The 17,857-nt window shown below is 35.4% G+C and overlaps 1 protein-coding gene and 1 pseudogene across 1 annotated transcript in view; both read right to left on the bottom strand.

Moving 5' to 3' along the window:
- Positions 1-4,654, bottom strand: part of LOC118197565 (A disintegrin and metalloproteinase with thrombospondin motifs like) — a 228,459-nt gene extending 223,805 nt beyond the window's left edge. The window contains exon 1 of the mRNA XM_085813483.1: positions 4,519-4,654. The gene's annotated coding sequence lies outside the window, so the exon portion shown is untranslated. The remainder of the gene's footprint in view (positions 1-4,518) is intronic.
- Positions 1-17,857, bottom strand: part of LOC146998132 (uncharacterized) — a 71,927-nt pseudogene that overhangs the window by 30,094 nt on the left and 23,976 nt on the right.

Here is a 17,857-nt window from a genome sequence, read left to right as displayed (position 1 = left end):
CACTATTCTACTAAGAGTTTAACAACATAATGTAAATAAATAGTGGCCTTGTTAAGCTTAGCGCCACTTGAACTTTTAAATCGTTGACAATTCTACAACTATTGCCTGCAGATTAACTAAAAGCGTAAAACCCTTAAACGGAACATAAGACTCATAGAATTCAACCATTTTTAAAGCAAAAAATGCACAATTTACCAAAATATAAGAACAAAAATACTGAGTTCACCAAGCCGGGTAACAGACTGGCAATATTTATACATATACTGTCTGTTTATGTACGTCTTGTGCTGACGATTGCTACGAAAAAAGGGAGGTAAAAACTATATGCTATAACAGTTCCATATACAAAATTTCAACTTTCTACGTTGCTCATTTTTGAGTTATGCGAGATACATTCGTAGGTACGTGTGAATTAAACATTCTTTCGTACGCACGTAGTCGTAAGTACGTATTTTTTCATGATGAACGTCACGAAAAATTCTCTTCTGAATCCCTTTTAAATTCAGTTTGCAATCCGATTTGAAAAAAAAAAAAAAAAAAAAGTCCTTTATTTCCTCCATACGGACAGACGTCACGTAAAAACATAGAGTGTTTATTTTTACTGGAAGATTACACGAGAGCGAAATTTTCGCCTTGTGAAAGATTTACCTTATTTATTTCAATTTACCTCAACTGGATTCGCGGGGAATCAATTTGGATATTTTCGTTGAAATATGACACCCGATATTTTTCTCGATTACAATACTTCCTTCACTTCGTTCAAGGAATTGAAAATAAGTAGCAATCGTAAGCAATAAGCAGCACTAGTTAGCTGCAATCGTTAGTAAAGTAGTAGTTAACTGAATTAAAAATATTCTTTAATTGAAATTAATTTAGGTGTCTTATTTAATGTGATCAACTCTTTTACATACCATCTACATCTTTCATCAGCCGACAGTAGAATGCAAATTTGATAGTGACATAATCTGTAACTAAGAAAGTAAGTAAGTTAAATTAATATGAATTTAAAAAACTCTAGTTAAGAGAGAATAGGAGCTGTGGCAACCAACCAGAAAAACCTTTTACCCTGAGATGCCCAACTGTAGCAAATGTACATGTTTGGTGAGTGACTGTCTGCTAGCGGAGAGGACGTGAATTCATGACAGCTGGAACTAAGTTAGTCATTGAAAGTTAGCTTCAATATGATATGTATTAAAATATGAGAATTTCTGAGAGCCTAAAAATAGCTAGGCCTAGTGCTTGTTAATTTTCTATTGTACTGCAATATGTAAAGGGTTGGCAAGAAAGTAATTTCGGTTTTTATTGTAAAATAAAACTCAGTTTTTTCTATACAAATGCAGAGAACTTTAGTCAAATATCTCTTATTCTGTTCAATGACCTTTTGACATCTATCTGGCGACTTTATGGTCTTTATCAGAAAAAAAAAAAAAAAAAAAAAAACCAAGTGCGATTTGAGGTCATAATTATTATTGAAATTTTTACCATAAGAAATTTGTAAATTTCCAAATAAATGATAATTCGATGGTGCAAGGTATATGAAGGATGCAACATCACTTCCAAGCTTCAATACATACGTGTTGCTAAAGATGTGCGAATCCTCGTATTGTCGTGGTGGAACACGATTTCTTTGGGATATGCTAAATTTGGCCTTTTCTGTTTAATTGCTTCCTCCAGTTTCATGAGTTGTTAGCAGTAAATATCTGAGTTGGTCGTTTGGTTTCTTGGTATCAACTCAAAATAAACAACACGTTTGAAATTGCAGCAAATTGACAGCATGATCTGATGTAGTTTAGCTTTCGAAATGATTCGTGCTACTTTGTCGGCTTGAGCCATGATCTTTTTCCATTAATGCCATTTGGAATAACGAAATCTAATATTCGAAATGCATAGGCGAAAACATAAGCTATCAACTTTATAAATTTATCAAGCGCTCGCTGCGTTTTTATTACTCGTGATATAAAGTTGTAGATGAATTTTATAAAGATAATTATTTATTTTCTTATTCTTATTAAACTATACGTTAAATTATTTTTCTGCTTTTAGTTCATTTATTATTTTACGAATTTTAAACAAAAGCTCATTTTATAAAAGCTCTTATTCGTTTATTATTTTTTTTTATTTCCCATCATTTCCGCCAAGCCGATTTTCTGTTAACGGATTTACATGGTAAAGCTCTTCTCGGTATACCGAAGAATTTTTTCCCAAACCTAATCTACAGATAAGTAGATAACCTTCATTAAAATGAGTAAAAGAATCACTGCGTTTTCTCCTTCTGTCAGGAAATACAAGTATAAAAGTGGAGATTCTTTATCAATATTTTATGAATTTTAACTGGACCTTATGTAATTCTTACGATATGTATTGTGTGTTACGGAATCCAAATCTGTCCATTCATAAAATTCTCCATTAATGGCAGTTCGGTTTCCCAAAATAGCAACTCTTACCCAATTTAAAAAACGCTTGTATATATTAATGCGGAATACCAAGTTCAACCTCAGCAACATGTTGCCAAAGAATTTTAGAAACTTTTAAAGGTTGGTGTGAAATATTAACAAGTATAATGCATGTGAAATAATAAAAAAAGCGTAATGATGTGAAATAATAAAAATAATCAAAAATCAAAATCATAAACCAAAGATAAAAAAGAGAAAAATATCTGAAAGCTTTCAGATTTTATATTACCCCAAAGGAAAGTTTTAGTTTTTTCATTTACACATGCACACGTTTTCGATGGGCTAAATATATTTAAAAACAGCATACCTTTAGCGTTTCTGATACACAGTCTTGAGCGCTGGAGATAAAAATATTTTATTCCCTACCGTGTGTTGCCACTACTCGCTTTGTTTCTTAATAAAAAATTCGTTAAAGTTTACAAAATCTAAAATGGGTAATAAATCAATTTCGAAATTCAAGATTCGAGCTTCCAGATGCCCATATTCGCCTGGAGGACAGCGTTTCTCAAAATGTGATGGCTCTGGCTATCGTTGCTTTTTCACAATGCGAGAAACATACATACATTCATGCAGATTTTTCGTTGTTTAACTCCTTTAAATATAATACAGGGCGATAATGCTAGGTGGCGACAATTTGAAAAGTGATATAGCCGTTTATAGCGATTTGACGCAAAATGTCGTTTCGACACTAATAGCCCTTCTGGGTTAAGCCCCTTTGGGCCAATAATAAAAAATCTTACTGCAAAAATTCCATTGACTGTAAGTGATAATAACAAACCTTCAAAAAATAAATTATGGATTTAAAAACAAGTATGTGATTTATTAATTTCTGTATGTTTATCGTAAAAAACGACTATTAACTTGCGGACACTCTTCAGTACTTTTTGCTGTAAACACAAGTATTACCATATTCATTCAGCTTTATTCAAAAGCCATCGTACTTCATTCGTGAGTCTGAAAATTTTTGCACGGTGAATATTATCACTTATAAAATAATCAAATGTAATAATTTCGGAACGAGTAAATCCCGAATAAAAGCTTAATTCATTTAACTGGACTTCTTGAGTGAATCAATCCATCATCTTATTCTCTGCTATACGTTGCTTTAGTTATTGATACCGTTTCGCATTGCCCTCTTTAGGTACGTAATTTCTTAAATCTGGAATTTATTGTTCTTCCATGAGTTTTTTCTAAAGATGTAAATGCAAAAATCGTTTGCTTCAATTAATTGCATCACGTACTAGTATTTAAACTAGTAATTGTCTTATTAAGGCTTTATGTAGAACTTAATAAATTCTACGTGTCAGATTTTTGTACAAAATTTCTATTTAGGATCATTCGCCCATTACATACTATTATTTGAACTATTTAATTCTCTTATTAAGACTATATATAATGATACAATTTCCATTTGTCAAATGTTTTTAAATAACGTAATATTACCAACTCACTTAAGATCTCGTATCCACCTAACATTCAACTTGTCATAAGGTTTTTCATTCATTAATTCGACAATTGAAAAACATAAAAAAGAAGCATTATAAGAAAAATCTTTCATTCGAACTATTTAGAGCCTTTGTAAAATGCACAAATGCCACCTGCCAAAATCTTTCAATATAATATTCTTACACACCAACCAATCGTCGTATAAACTTAACTATTACCTTACTGTTCAATTCGGAGCACAAAAGAGATAAGTGAAAATCTCCTTTTAAATCGGCTATTTTGCACTTACAGAACAAAAGATATTAGGAGAGAAGCGTAACAGGATTGTGTCAGATGTTTATTCTGAAACCTTAAAAATATGAAAGTGTACTTCGAATGTGCGGCAAATTAAATACATTGTAATTTAGTGAGCTATTCCATCATCTTAAGTGTGGAAAACGAAAAAAACATGAATATTTCGTTTGATTCTTAGACATTTCTTTCACAAATACAATTTCACGGGAAATATCCTCAAATTTTATTCATGTTTTTTTATTTCCAATTTTGTCCCATAATGACCATCTCTATTAAAAACAGATAAACCTTTAAGAGTAATACGGCAGAAGAAAGCGAGACTTACCTGTTCCTGGATCGGATGAAGATGCGATGACTAGAGGAAGAGCGAGAGTGATTGGGAAAGAGAGAGTTTTTCCTTTATAAGCCCTTTGGCATCACGTGAGAGCAAGTTTCTGTCTACTCCGCAGAGAGCAAGGCCGGGGTCAACTGTACCTGCCCTTTTCATCCTCGCCACCCCCTTCCTCCCGAATAACGATGAGACAGCGGTAACGAATCGGAAGATGGTTGGGCGACACCGGTTCTTGGGTCGTACTTAAAATTCGGACATGTTTGATGCTTCGTTAAGTCAGGCTTGTTTAAAAAAAAATTCTAATACAGATTTATAGGGTTCTGTTATGTAGAAGCTTGAGTCCTGCAGACCCTATTAGATTCATAAGGAATCGTCACTGAAACAAATCACAAATACTGAAAGAAGTTTAAAACAACGTTTTAGTATTAAGTGCTGCAAATAAACTTCCGCTACATTGTGAGTATTTTAAAGTAACATAACAGAAAATTAAATTTCAATGTAGGTAAAGTGTCTGAGACTGCACATGAAATAACCTATTTAGGCCTCCTCTGTTATGTACCAGCGCATCGGCTTGTAAGACACTAAAGCTGGAATACAAACTAGGCAGAGTTGGCGAGAGTAACAGCAAGACAGACACGGCTGCCAGAAGCTCTCAACTAAACATTCAAAACAAGCGGTGGACTGAAGGGTACATTTTTTAACTTTCCGAAGAGAAATATTCCTATTCCATAATTTAAAAACGTTGTGGAATGCATGGTATTAAAATTTCTGAGTACAAAATAAGCAATCGGAAAGGCAATTGGATAATAAATTGGAAAGGCAAAAACCGTCAATTATTAGTTTTACACGGAAAGAAGACTCCAAACAAATCTCCAAACTGTTTCTAATGTTTCTAAAGATAAATGTTCTAAAGATACATTGCTTTTAATAACAGAAAATCTGTTGATGCAGAAATCCATTGCAGTGTCCTTAAATACATCTGTAGTAACAATAAATAAAATAATAAATCAAGATTTAAAACTTTAAAAAAATTAAAATCTATCAGCTTTTGCCAAAACATGTGACTTAACGCGAAGCAATTTGTAGAACACTGTATGAAAGTTAAGCAGGAGATAAATGGAGATACATTGTATCTAAAAGCATGGGTCTGCTTAATGACTGCAACAAAAGGTCTATTTATTATTCAAAAGGAAGAGAAAATGTGTACAAACCTGGATCCGTCAATGCAGAAAAAAAAAAAGAGTTTGAACAGTATTTTATTTGTCGCCGTATTCTTTTACAATGAAAAATTTAAAATAAAAAGAACAGAAAAATTTTTTTAAAATTAACTATACTATCAAGAGAAAGTTTCACGTCCAATGTTCGCAGAAGAAATTCCATTTCTTTACCCTAATGATTTTTAAAGAGTGAAACTTCATCAAGACAAAGCAACAAGTCATGCTTCGAAAAACAACACTGTATTCCTTAAAAAATCGAAGACTCGTCCAGGTGCTGCATATTCAAAGCTATCTTACGAAGTCCTCTGACTTCTCAATTATACACTGTTGTGCCTTGCTTTCATGAAAAAAGCTCGTTCTAAATCCAAACCTGCTACAACTGACGAACTCTGGAAAGTAGTGAAAGAGGAATGAAAATTAATAACCCCGTAAATTTCACTAAGAGCCCATCTATCATCGAAATTCACGATGTAGAATTACGTCTCAGAAAAAGCTAGGAGGTTGAACATTAAAAACAATTTATTTACATTTTTAAATATTAACCAAATGGCCTCGAAATCGTTCTCAAAATGTGTAAATACCCTCTGTATTTTTGGTTACATATCAATCGAAGAGCTTCGCTTTTCAGTTAGTGTAAAGCTCCTGAATAAGATAGTGCATTTTAGAATATAATGTCTAACATTTTTTATCGTACGAGTGTCATACTTCTTATATTTTTTATAATTAGCTTAAAGTTTTCCAAATATAACTGAAAGGGGCCAAGAGAACGTATAAAATGTCAGATATGGTAATTTTTACAAAAGATTTTTTTAAAAATAAATCCCAATAAGGATATTTGTGAACACGATGTAGACGTTATTAATCGAATTAAATCAGTAGATTTTTTTTATTTACATTTTAAGGTTTTTATTGTTTTTGCAAAACAACCAGCTCTTCCGAATGGACTTCAGTAATTTTAAGTAAGTACACGTAAATAATAATAAATTTATCATTAAATAGAACGTCGTTTATTCACTCACTATATAAAATCTTGATTGAGGTGTTTTAAGCCGTTTTGGGAATGCTGTGGATCCCAACGTAGTTCAGTTGCAATCAATACGCTTCATTTTTATAAAAACATGTGTAGAGACATTAGGTATTTGTTTTTGGAAGCAGGCAAGATGAAAAATCAGCAACGCCTTCGCCGCGAATCGAACCACGGACCTCTGGAATACCGGCCCAGTGTGCAGAACCACTACACCACGAAGGCACGATGGGAAAGCGGGAGAAATACCTTATGCGTGTATGAAGTGGATAACCAAAGAAAAAATATGTAGAGGAGGATATGTCTTCAGAAACACTAATCACTTTTAGATGCAGTCTAAGAAGGAGGGAAGGGAGTTCTGCATAAGAGTTTACATTGAAAATAATCATTTTTAGTTCCATTTCGATTGCAATAGTTGCTGCGGATATGGTACAGTTCATTGTATGGATAAAATGAACTAAAAGCCTTCTCTCACCAAAAACTGTCTCCTTTCATACGTTTCATTTTTCAAGAGAAATGCATTCCATTGTATCCATGTATGTAATTCAAATCATTATGGAGGTTGTAGAACGTATAGTATGGAAAATTTGTCCCCGTTCCCCTTACGTACTTTCGGAATGTAAGTGGTTAAGCATGTCCAGCTACGAAATGAAAAACTTGTAGTTTAAATCCCGATGTGGTCAAAGTTGATCTTTCACGTTCCCTGCTGCGAAAATACTGTCTCTGCAATGACACCTGAACTAAAATGTGGTAGACGATAGCCAGTTATTATTCGGATTCGGTAGACTGAAAGTTTTGCCATTCCTCATTCCTTAAGCAAAGAAGAATCTTAAGAATTGTTGTATTTCCGTATACATGTGTGGTGTAATTGGTTAGCTCATTCAACTTGCAAGTAGAAAATTCGTGATATGAATCCCAGTGCGGAAAAAGTTGACTTCTCATATCGTGCAGTTCCCTAAAACCTAATGATTTCTACAGTATTAAATGAGAGTACTGGAGCTTTACTGTAATGGAATAAAAAGGCAAAATATTAACATTTTACTGAATTTTGGTGTGAAACCAATCAATAAAATGATTAATTATCAGAATAAATCAATATTATAGTCTGCTTACATTATCAATATTACAGTGATACTCTGTTACAGTCTTATATTATCACTCCTTAGAAGAATTAAACATTTATGGTTTTCTTACCAAGGAAATTAAATTGTTGCCTTTTCTCTTTACAAGATCAAAAGCTGCTAATCGAGCAGGAAGAAAAGCAACAGCAAACGATGTCAACTTTTTCTTTCAAGTTCAAACTTCAGTATTGCCCACAGCAATTATTCGCGAATAGTGCTGATGACTCACATGAGCAAGTTGAGTTGTCTTTTCCATCGTATAATGACCCTTTTCTTCTGCAATCCGTGGTTGAAGGACGAAAAATGAATGTAAGGTTCCGCCTTCTTTACAAACTGATTCCGCTTCTGTAGCGAAGGCAGGACACTGAAGTAAAATCTTAACACTTTTACTGTCTGTTGATTTGAAAGAAAAGGAAAGATTGGCCATTCTCACCCTTGAATAGTTTTCTCACGATGGTGTGATTTATTCTCACTTCTTTTACGGTGCGCAATCATGAAACGTTTCTGCTCATTAAGCTGGAATGCGATGGCGGATAAGCCTACTTTCAGGAATTTGTGGGTTCTGGTTTCGGTATTTACGAAGGCAATAAAAAATTTTTTAAAGTTTCCATAGCAAGGTATGTAACATATGGCCTCATAACCATCTTTTAATGATACACATATTTATGAAAACCATCAATTAAACATATTATAAATTACATGTACATACTCAAATTATGTTAATGATATTAGATATACCAGCTGTCTTCAAATTGTGCTTCGCAGAATCTTCCAAGCAGCTGTTCCAGCGTACGGATTCCACGAAAGTCTTTTAATGGTTCCACAAGAAAAACATACAAAATTTTACCGCTTTTAAAAATGAATTTTCAATGCTTTTGCCTTTTTTGGTTTTTGAAGTAAGGTAATGGTAACGTAAAAATAAGTTTAGGTTCTCCACAAAAGGAAATTATAGTTTTAGGGGTTCTGTAAAAAGCTAATTATAGTTTTGGAAATTGCACAAAAAAATACGCTTTTAGGGGACACTCAAAAGAAAATTATATTTTGGGGAATTTTTCAAAATAAAATCTAGTTTCAGGGTTCCGAAAAAGAAAATTATACTTTAGATATTCTACGTTGATTAAAGCCGTTATTAAACTATACGTTTGGCATATCACAAAGAAAATTATAATTTTGATACATTCGCAAAAGAAAATTGGAGTTTTAGTGGTTAAACGAAACAAAATTATGACTTTAGAGATTTCGAAAAGGAAAATTAGTTTCAGGAGTTCCACGAAAAAAAATTATAGTTTATAAAATAAAATCATAGTTTAATGAAAAAAACTGAGATCTGAAAAAGGAAGTTATAGTAAATTACCATTTTCTGGGGATTTTTAAAAATTGTAATTTCTTTATAATTTTTCACGAAGGAAAAGTTTAGTTTCAGGGGTTTCAACGACAGAAAAGCTACAGTTTTAGGATTTTTCTCAAAAGAAAATTTTCCTCCTTGACATATTTGAAACCCTCTCAGTTCGTAATATTTTTAAAAGAGGTGTAGCGATATAGGGTAGATTCACTGTAAAAAACTCGAACAGTAGTAACTGTACAGGAGAAGGGTTAAAAGCATCCTTTATTAACTCTTTAAAATTTACAGTGTATCAACTCGACGCTAACTAACTACGCCTCTTCTAGGGGGTAACTAAAATCAGATAACGAAACTAAAAGTTTGAAAATATGAACAAATGATAGAATAAACTACAGGGTTCAGCTAAATCCCGTTTTTTAACCCTCTTCGAAACTAGTGGCAGCAAGTAAATGCAGTTAAGTCACGTGAACCAGCAATAACTCTAGGAGCAAACGCTTCAACAGCAGAGGTGGCCGGCTGTAGCTTAACTCTTCCTCTTTCCTACCGTAACTCGGTTTTTAAACGATTTCTTCAACATAGAATTTACATTACTTCACGCGCGCTACAAATTTAAATATTCTGGCATTGACAGTTAGGGGAATGAAGGCTTGAAGGAAAGTTTAAAAATAAACTTTAACTTGTTAGTTAAAATAAATATATTTCTCTACAGATTAAAATACTTTAAAATAGAAATCTCTGAGGTTTAATTACTCATTTTCTTAAATTTCTCACTTTCTTAAGCAAAAGCAGAAAATGTTCTAAATTGAAAGAGAACGATTTTATGCTTTGCTAAATCGCAGTAGTCTGAGAACTGGTTACTTCTGAGTCATGTTTTTGATCAAATGTCGCAACGTAAGTGACATCTATTTGCCTAAGTAATTTGTCATAAAAATGAAAACGTAGAATAGGTGTTTTGGGGGTTCTAACTACGTAAGATTTAATTTGCCTTTGTCCATAGTTACTTCTCATTTTCTAGCCACATTTAATATATTGCAACACATTTAATATATTGCAAGAGGCTACCTATTTTCTCTTAGATGAAAGCGTAATTTGAAAATTCTTATTTTGTGATTTACAACTGATATTCACATCGAAGACATGATATATGAACTAATAAAGCAAGTAAAATAAAACGAAATCTAGGATTATGATGAATTTTTCAAATATTCATACATACTTAGGATAAATTAGGATGACTTAATTCAGAACAGTAAACATAATTATATAAGTTTCTAACTTTATTGAAATGGAAATTATTAGAAAGTCTGCTTTTTTTCAGCAAAATAATATCATCTGCTATTTGTTTACAAAATCCAAATCTTAAGCATCTACCGGGTGGCCATAATTAAACTGACAGTGCTCACAGTGTTCTGTAGCGCGATCTATTTGCGAGAATGACGCCACATTTTGTAGAAAGATTAAACAAGACGGGGGACGAAGGATTCCGCAAAAAAAAAAAAAGTTCCAAAAGTCACCGCTAGGGGAATATTTGGCGCTGTGTAATAGAAAATAGAGTGTTAACAATTGCAAATTAATACGGAATATTGTTAACAAAATGCAAATTAATACGGAATAAAATTACCTTTTATTACGCACATATTCTGATTTAGTTCAAGTGTAATATGACAACACTTTTAAAAAAGCGTAAAATCTACATAAACACCGACAAAGTCTCGTGATCTGCAATATCACGTACGCTGAGCAGAAGAAGAAGTTCTTTATTCAAATTTCACGTTAGCTCCATTCGCACAGTGCCAGCTGCTTGGGTTTTAAAAGGCAATGTGTTACGTTTCGAATCAATCGAATTGAAAGTTTATGTGCAATGTCTCCTTCTTTAGTCGAGCGTGCGTTATTGGTCAAATTCTTTTACCTCAACCAGTACAACGCATCAGCCGCTCTTCGTGCTTTAAGAACGCACAAAAAAAAATGCATAAAGGTAACGGTCCTGTGTCAGTTAATGGGCTAAAAGCAATGGTTGCGACGTTTGAGAAAACAGTTTCTCTGAAGGTTCAGTCAGGCAGAGGACGAAAACCTGTACCACGGCGTTTCTCGACAGAGGACCAGACAATATTGCTGCCACCTCTAGCGCTCGTGGAGTAGCTCAGAATATGGATATGCTTTACAGTACGGTATGGAAAATCTTTCGAAAGATTATCAACTTCTATCCGTACAAGATCAGCCTTGTACAGGAGTTACTGTACTCCGACCATGATAAGCGATTGACTTTTGCTCTCACCTTTCTTGCCAGAATGGAGGTGGATGATGCTTGGCCGTGGAAAATCTTACGGGGAGACGAGGCCCACTTTTACCTGAATGGAACTGTGAATACCCAGAACTGCCGAAGTTGGGATGACAAACCACCACATGCAGTCATAGCAATTCCCTTACATTCACCGAAGGTAACTGTTTGGCGTGGGTTGACAGCGGAATTTATCGTAGGTCCATTCTTCTATGAGAACATTACCCCCGACAGGACCGGAAACCTGTTCTGTTACCGGAGAGAAATATCACCTCATGTTGAACAGCTTTGTCATTCCGGCACTTCAGCAAAGACAATGTCTGGGGGAAATCATTTTCATGCAAGATGGAGCCCCCTCCACACGTTGCTGTACGGGTGCAACAGATGCTACGACAGAAATTCACAACAGAAAGAGTCATTAGCCGCTACTTTCCAACTGCATGGCCACCTCGGTCGCCTGATCTTACCCCGTGCGACTTCTGGCTATGGGGTTACCTTAAGTCCAAGTTCTATCAAGGAGTGGTCCAGGACCTGGCTACGTTGAAGGATAACATATCGCGGACTGAACGGGAGATTCCTGCAGACATGTTACTTTCTGCTGTTGTGCATACTGTGCACAGAATGCAATATGTGGTCCACAACAACGGCACCCACATTGAACCTCATTTGAATGCAAAATAAAAGGTAATTTCCGTATTGATTTGCATTTGTTAACACACTATTTTCTATTACACAGCGCCAAATATTCCCCTAGCGGTGACTTTTGGAACTAATTTGTTTTTTCGCGGAATCCTTCGTCCCCCGTCTTGTTTAATCTTCCTACAAAATGTGGCGTCATTCTCGCAAATAGATCGCGCTACAGAACACTGTGAGCACTGTCAGTTTAATTATGGCCACCCGGTACTTCAAATTTAAAAAAAATATGTACATATGCATAACAAGTTGTATTCTTTATAGGAAAATAACATTGTATAGTTGACATTCAGTTTAAGCTATATATGACTAGTTACGAAATTTAATAGAATACATTTAGGATTTAGTACCTGTGTTTTTAGAGAGTATCACACGGTTGCACGCTGTACAACTGTCACAGACTGGGGCATTTTACTTGTACGTGCAAAGCATATCCATCTTGTATAATCTACGACAAAAATCACCAAGCTGATAAGTGCACAGCGGAAGTTTTGCATTGCATTAACTGCGATACGTTTAACAAATCGCCAGGCACGGCATTTGAGAATACTCATCCAGCATGTGCCAAAGAATGCTAAGCATACAAAGTGAAGTTGCTGAGGCTCAAAAAAGCCCAGCATTATATAGCCATCCATACAAAGCTAATACAAGTTTTATTTAAAATTTCAACGTGCTTCGAGACAATTTTCAGCGTTGTGACGTGGCCACAGCACATGATTTTGGACACCAATATCTCCATAGTTCTCGTCCAGGAACACTATACGCACAATGGAAAACTTTCTGGTTTTAGCCGCATGAAAATATTTTAGTCTATGAGTAATTTAGCACCCATTGTTTAAAATGGTCCGCTTTACCCGCTCATACTTTATAAGAGGGAATTTATCGTAGTCACTGCAACTGGACGGTGAAAATGGAAACATTGCCTTTACCAGAGTGTATTTGCCACCTTCGAAAAACTTCTTGAAAGCACTTCCAGAACTGGAGCAAACCCTTATGTATAATGCAAAATACAACATCATAGCAAATGATTTCAAAGCGGCCAGCACTTTCTGGGGTCTCAGATAACTTCAGATATGCAGCATTAAACTACATCTCTTTTTACAGGCTAGCAGCTGTAAATCCCAACTGCAGTTTACCAACCTTCTGGACACCGGTCTCAAGGCTCACAATCATGTCAATCTGTGAGAAGGTGATTAAAAAAAGTATGTTGCACCCAGCGAAGCCACTAGTAGATTTATGAGTTAGTAATTCAGAGACGGAACGTTACAGCCCTTAAACGCAGCATGCAGAGCTGCCATGTTCCTGAAGAGCGATAATCCCAAGTAATCACTTTTAAAATACACAGAGCAAGATACAAGACAGCAATTAACAGAGGTAGGATGGTATCATGGAAGAAATCCTGCAGCGACACACGTAATAAGTATGGTGCTGCATTTGAAGTAGCCCACGATAAGGTGCACCATCCATTAAATCTGAGTATTGATATCTACACAGGTGCTAGTTTGACGCTGCGTGTGGTTCAGCACATTCATTTCTTGATCAGGAAGGACACATAAGCGATGGCAACAGCAACAGAGCACGTAACTATCATTAAAAACCTTAAATTCTAATAAAGCACCAAGGAGACGAAGATGTCTATGTGACCATCAACAGGGGCTGTTCCTAGTGGTCTTGCCTTGAACCATTATTATGGAACATACTGGCAGATTCTGCCTTTGTTCTATCTGAGAATGAAGAAAATATATAGATTCAAGCATATGAAGATGATTTTTTGCTAGCTGCAAAAGGTCTCTCAAGAACAGAGTATATAAAAAGAAACCTAACTTGCAGTGAAATTATTTACAAACTGGGAAAATGATCATATTCTCACTATATCTGCATCTAAAACTCAAAGTTTACTCATTAGTTTGTAGGGTTTTCCTTATTTTGCATAAACATTTTTTTAAAGTTTACCTGTTCTAAACTTCTCAACTTCCCCTCACATTCTCTCGCCAGGATGTAAATTTAAAGCGAAGTGAAATGCTATTTAAACGTGTGAATATCTCAGTTTATTCGGAGCGTGTTTCGCTAGGCAAGCGCACGTTTCGTTGTTATTTCGCGGTCACGTTAGTAAGCCTCTTGGCCTTATCAGTTTAGTATCATGCCGGTTAGATTTCTGTGAGTCTCCCTCTTAGGCGTAACTTCAAGTGCGTTTTTGCACTATTTATTTTCAGGTTTGACTTGTATTATAGTCTACGTTTAGTTACCACCGCAAGTGAACGGTGTTTTTGTAACGCATGAAGTCCGTGCTTTTCTGTTAAATTAGTTTGAATTAATAAAGGGTTATTTTGCACCCTTCTTCTGTGATGGTATTTAATTCACGCCTGTGCAAGAATTTGCCAGGTTCATTGCAGGATCTAATTTAGTTTATGTGGAATAATAGAGATAGGTCTTAAAAGTTCAGGTTGAATACATACTCGTACCCCTTGTATAATAGTTGTTCGAAATAACATCAAAATTTCGAAACACATGAAATACTTGGGTATTTATATTGGTGATCAGCTTACGTGGCATGAACATATCGCGCAAATAAAACAACGATTGCATGTTATCTAACTCATTCAACAGAATCACAGCAGTCAAATGAACAGTATCTTGTCGGATGTCAAGCATACAGCATCAGAAAAAGCCTTTTATTGGGCCTCTGTCTGAAGTTCTCATATTACAAAAAGTATGCGCCTGCATCTCAGATCTGCACAACGACCATTTTCTCCTGAGCATCTGTCGTAGATATAGAACATCCCTTACCAATGCTATAAACGCCCTAGCTGGCCTTCCCCCATCCATCTCGTTGTACAAAGCAAAAATGCCAGATGAGATGTATTAGTAGTCTACAGAGATGTATTAGTCCGCACACTAATACATTTCTGTAGGATAGAGAACTCATCAGCACTAACTATCAGTGCCCTAACGCCCAGCATAATTCGCTTTTGACACGAAACTATAAGCTCCATCAACTTTCGAGTCATTTGCGGTATATACTGAAGGATGAAAGGAGGATCAAGGTACAGGTTGTGGCTTCTTGGTGATACGAGGCACTCGTAGGATATTTACTTGGGGACGAAAGCTAAAGTATGCCATTACGGTGTTCCAAACTGAGCTTACAACACTTAATAGCTGTTCACTACAGCATTCTAGTTTATCACGAACTAACCATATATTCTGACTCAGCGTCTATTCTCCACTCTATACGGGATTGAGAAATTCGGAACACAGTAGTCAAAGAGATTCAGAGAATGCTACTCTCTTTGCCGGCAAACAGTGCGACCCATCAGACCGGAACTATCGGAAACTACCAGAAAGTGCTACCTATCAGGCCAAAGCTCCAATGAGTCCGTGTACACACTGGAGTGCATGGCAATGGAAAAGCGAACGAAATTGCCAGATTGGCAGCCACATACTAAGATTGGCAGCCACATACTAATGTACGCGGATACTGTACATACCACGGCAGAAGTCGCACATGAAAACAACCACTAGGACTCTGTTGATGGAGCTGTTGATGGAGCAGTGGCAAAGTTCCTCGGCAACACTGGCAGGAGAGTACATATTTACTTTCCGAAGATCAGAGATAGATTACGCAGTGGTACCTCTGAGCTGACGCAATTCTTGACAGGACATGGCCCATACATGACCTATTTATTTCACTTCGGTTTTCGGAAGTGTAAAGTGTAATGTGGTGGGGTTGGAAACCCTGACCATTATATTTTTGACTGTCTAGAAAGAAGTGCTTGTCATCTCCACATTCCATCAACTGAAAACAAATGTCTCCAGCAAAACATACTCGCTGAGACATATCCAGAAATGCACTGAAATAGCTCTTGGAATTTCCAACTGAGTAAATAACTAGATATCCTGCTAAAGCTTAGGTCAATAAAAGGAAATGTCATTATACTGGCAGGGCTTAATCAGGCTGATGAGCACCATCTCGAAGTGGACCAGCTGCTGTCGGTGAAGTAAAGTAAAGTAAAGCAGGTTCGTACAGAGCGGTGGAACGAGGGTTTCTTCCTTGCTGCACTACAATGCGCTCGCTCGCACTGCTGGCTTTGTAAAGCAGGTTTTAGAGAAAACATTACGTGCCAGTTTTCAACCACCATATATTTACACGATTCAATATATTCGCGGGATTTGGAGTGGAGTGATATTTTTTTAATTCCCGAAAATCAAACTTCACCTCAAGAATACGTGTTATCACGACGTAACCGCCATTCAAGCCGCAGTGACACGCAAGTTAAATAACATCGCAAACGCGGACTTTCTGATAGTTTCGTATGGTTGTATAAACGTTTTTTGCCTTGTACTCAAGTGAGAGGAGACTACTACTACTCTAGTGAGAGGAGATTACCTGAAGTTCTAAAACCTTCATCTTAAGCCTTCATTAATCCAGTCTTAGAACTTTTTGGGTAGATGGTGTATACAAAGAACAGTATACAGTATTTATAATACCGTCATGTAATATTAAAATTAGAGTAATGTTGATGTAAAGAAGGTGATGAAGATGGTACTTTTGTTCCAATAGGAACATATAATCGTCGTTTTGAACAGGATCATCTTTATTTAAGCGTAGTTCCCGCATTAAAGCAATATAAATACTGAGATGAGTAAATCCATTGTTCAACAATTTTAAATAAACGTTTTTATACATTCATACATTTTACTTTTCATTGCAATAAGGAAGATAGAGAGCCGAGAGCTTGCATATTACTATGGCAGAAGCCGATCTGGTGAAAACTATGTTATTGATATTAGAGAGAGAATAGTGAAGTTACATTAAGTGTCAAAAAACCAGGTTAAATCCTATTTACTGCTCATTTAACTTCCTAGCATGAACAGGCAATTTATGACCCTCACACGTTAATATAAAGTTTAGAAATGTAATGATACAAACAAGAATAAAAACAAAGCCTTAAAGTTTATTCAGTATGTACTTGTAATTAAAAATAAAAATTTAAGGAACTCAATCACCAATCTTTGTAAGGACTTGGATTACAATATTTTTTAAATATGAGCAATGCAAATGCATAGATTTAGTAGCTATTAACCTGGCTTCTTATAATACGCTATTTCTAAGCCTAGGTAGTCTAAAATATTAGAAATTCACTCACCGAAACCAGCACAGCGAATAGGAATGTAGATCATGAGAGAAACAACTCTTCAGGTGTGTTGCCAAGCTCTTTTTCTCGTTTTACACATACACTCGCTATTGAAATCTTGCTAAGTTTACATTTCTGCTGAGGATAACGGAAGACGCAGAAGGATACTAATATGAATAATTATAAAAAGTATGCTTTAAATTAAAATAAACTTTTCAAATACAGTGAAATATCTTCTTCTTACTTTCTTCTTTATAAAAAATTCTGATTTGATTATACTTGGATAAATAACCTGCCTTTAGGTCTTTAGATAGTTAACGCAACCTCAGTTTGTGCTGTGTATGTTACATCAAAAACAAACCATAAAATTTGAGAATATAAAACTTGGCGCACGAAACGTCAAATCATTCAGACACTCCATACAATTTTTAGAATAATATATTGAATGTCAAAAAAGCATATTCAGATGTTTTTGTTCATGGAAAATCCGATAGATGTCTAGAGAAGTAAGTATCAGATTCTAATT

The sequence above is a fragment of the Stegodyphus dumicola genome, chromosome 3 (assembly GCF_044657685.1).
Source record: "Stegodyphus dumicola isolate Sdum_Otavi_A_Nest chromosome 3, ASM4465768v1".
NCBI classification, from domain to species: domain Eukaryota; kingdom Metazoa; phylum Arthropoda; class Arachnida; order Araneae; family Eresidae; genus Stegodyphus; species Stegodyphus dumicola.
Note: the sequence above shows the minus strand (reverse complement) of the source record. Positions and strands in the feature narration are given on the sequence as shown.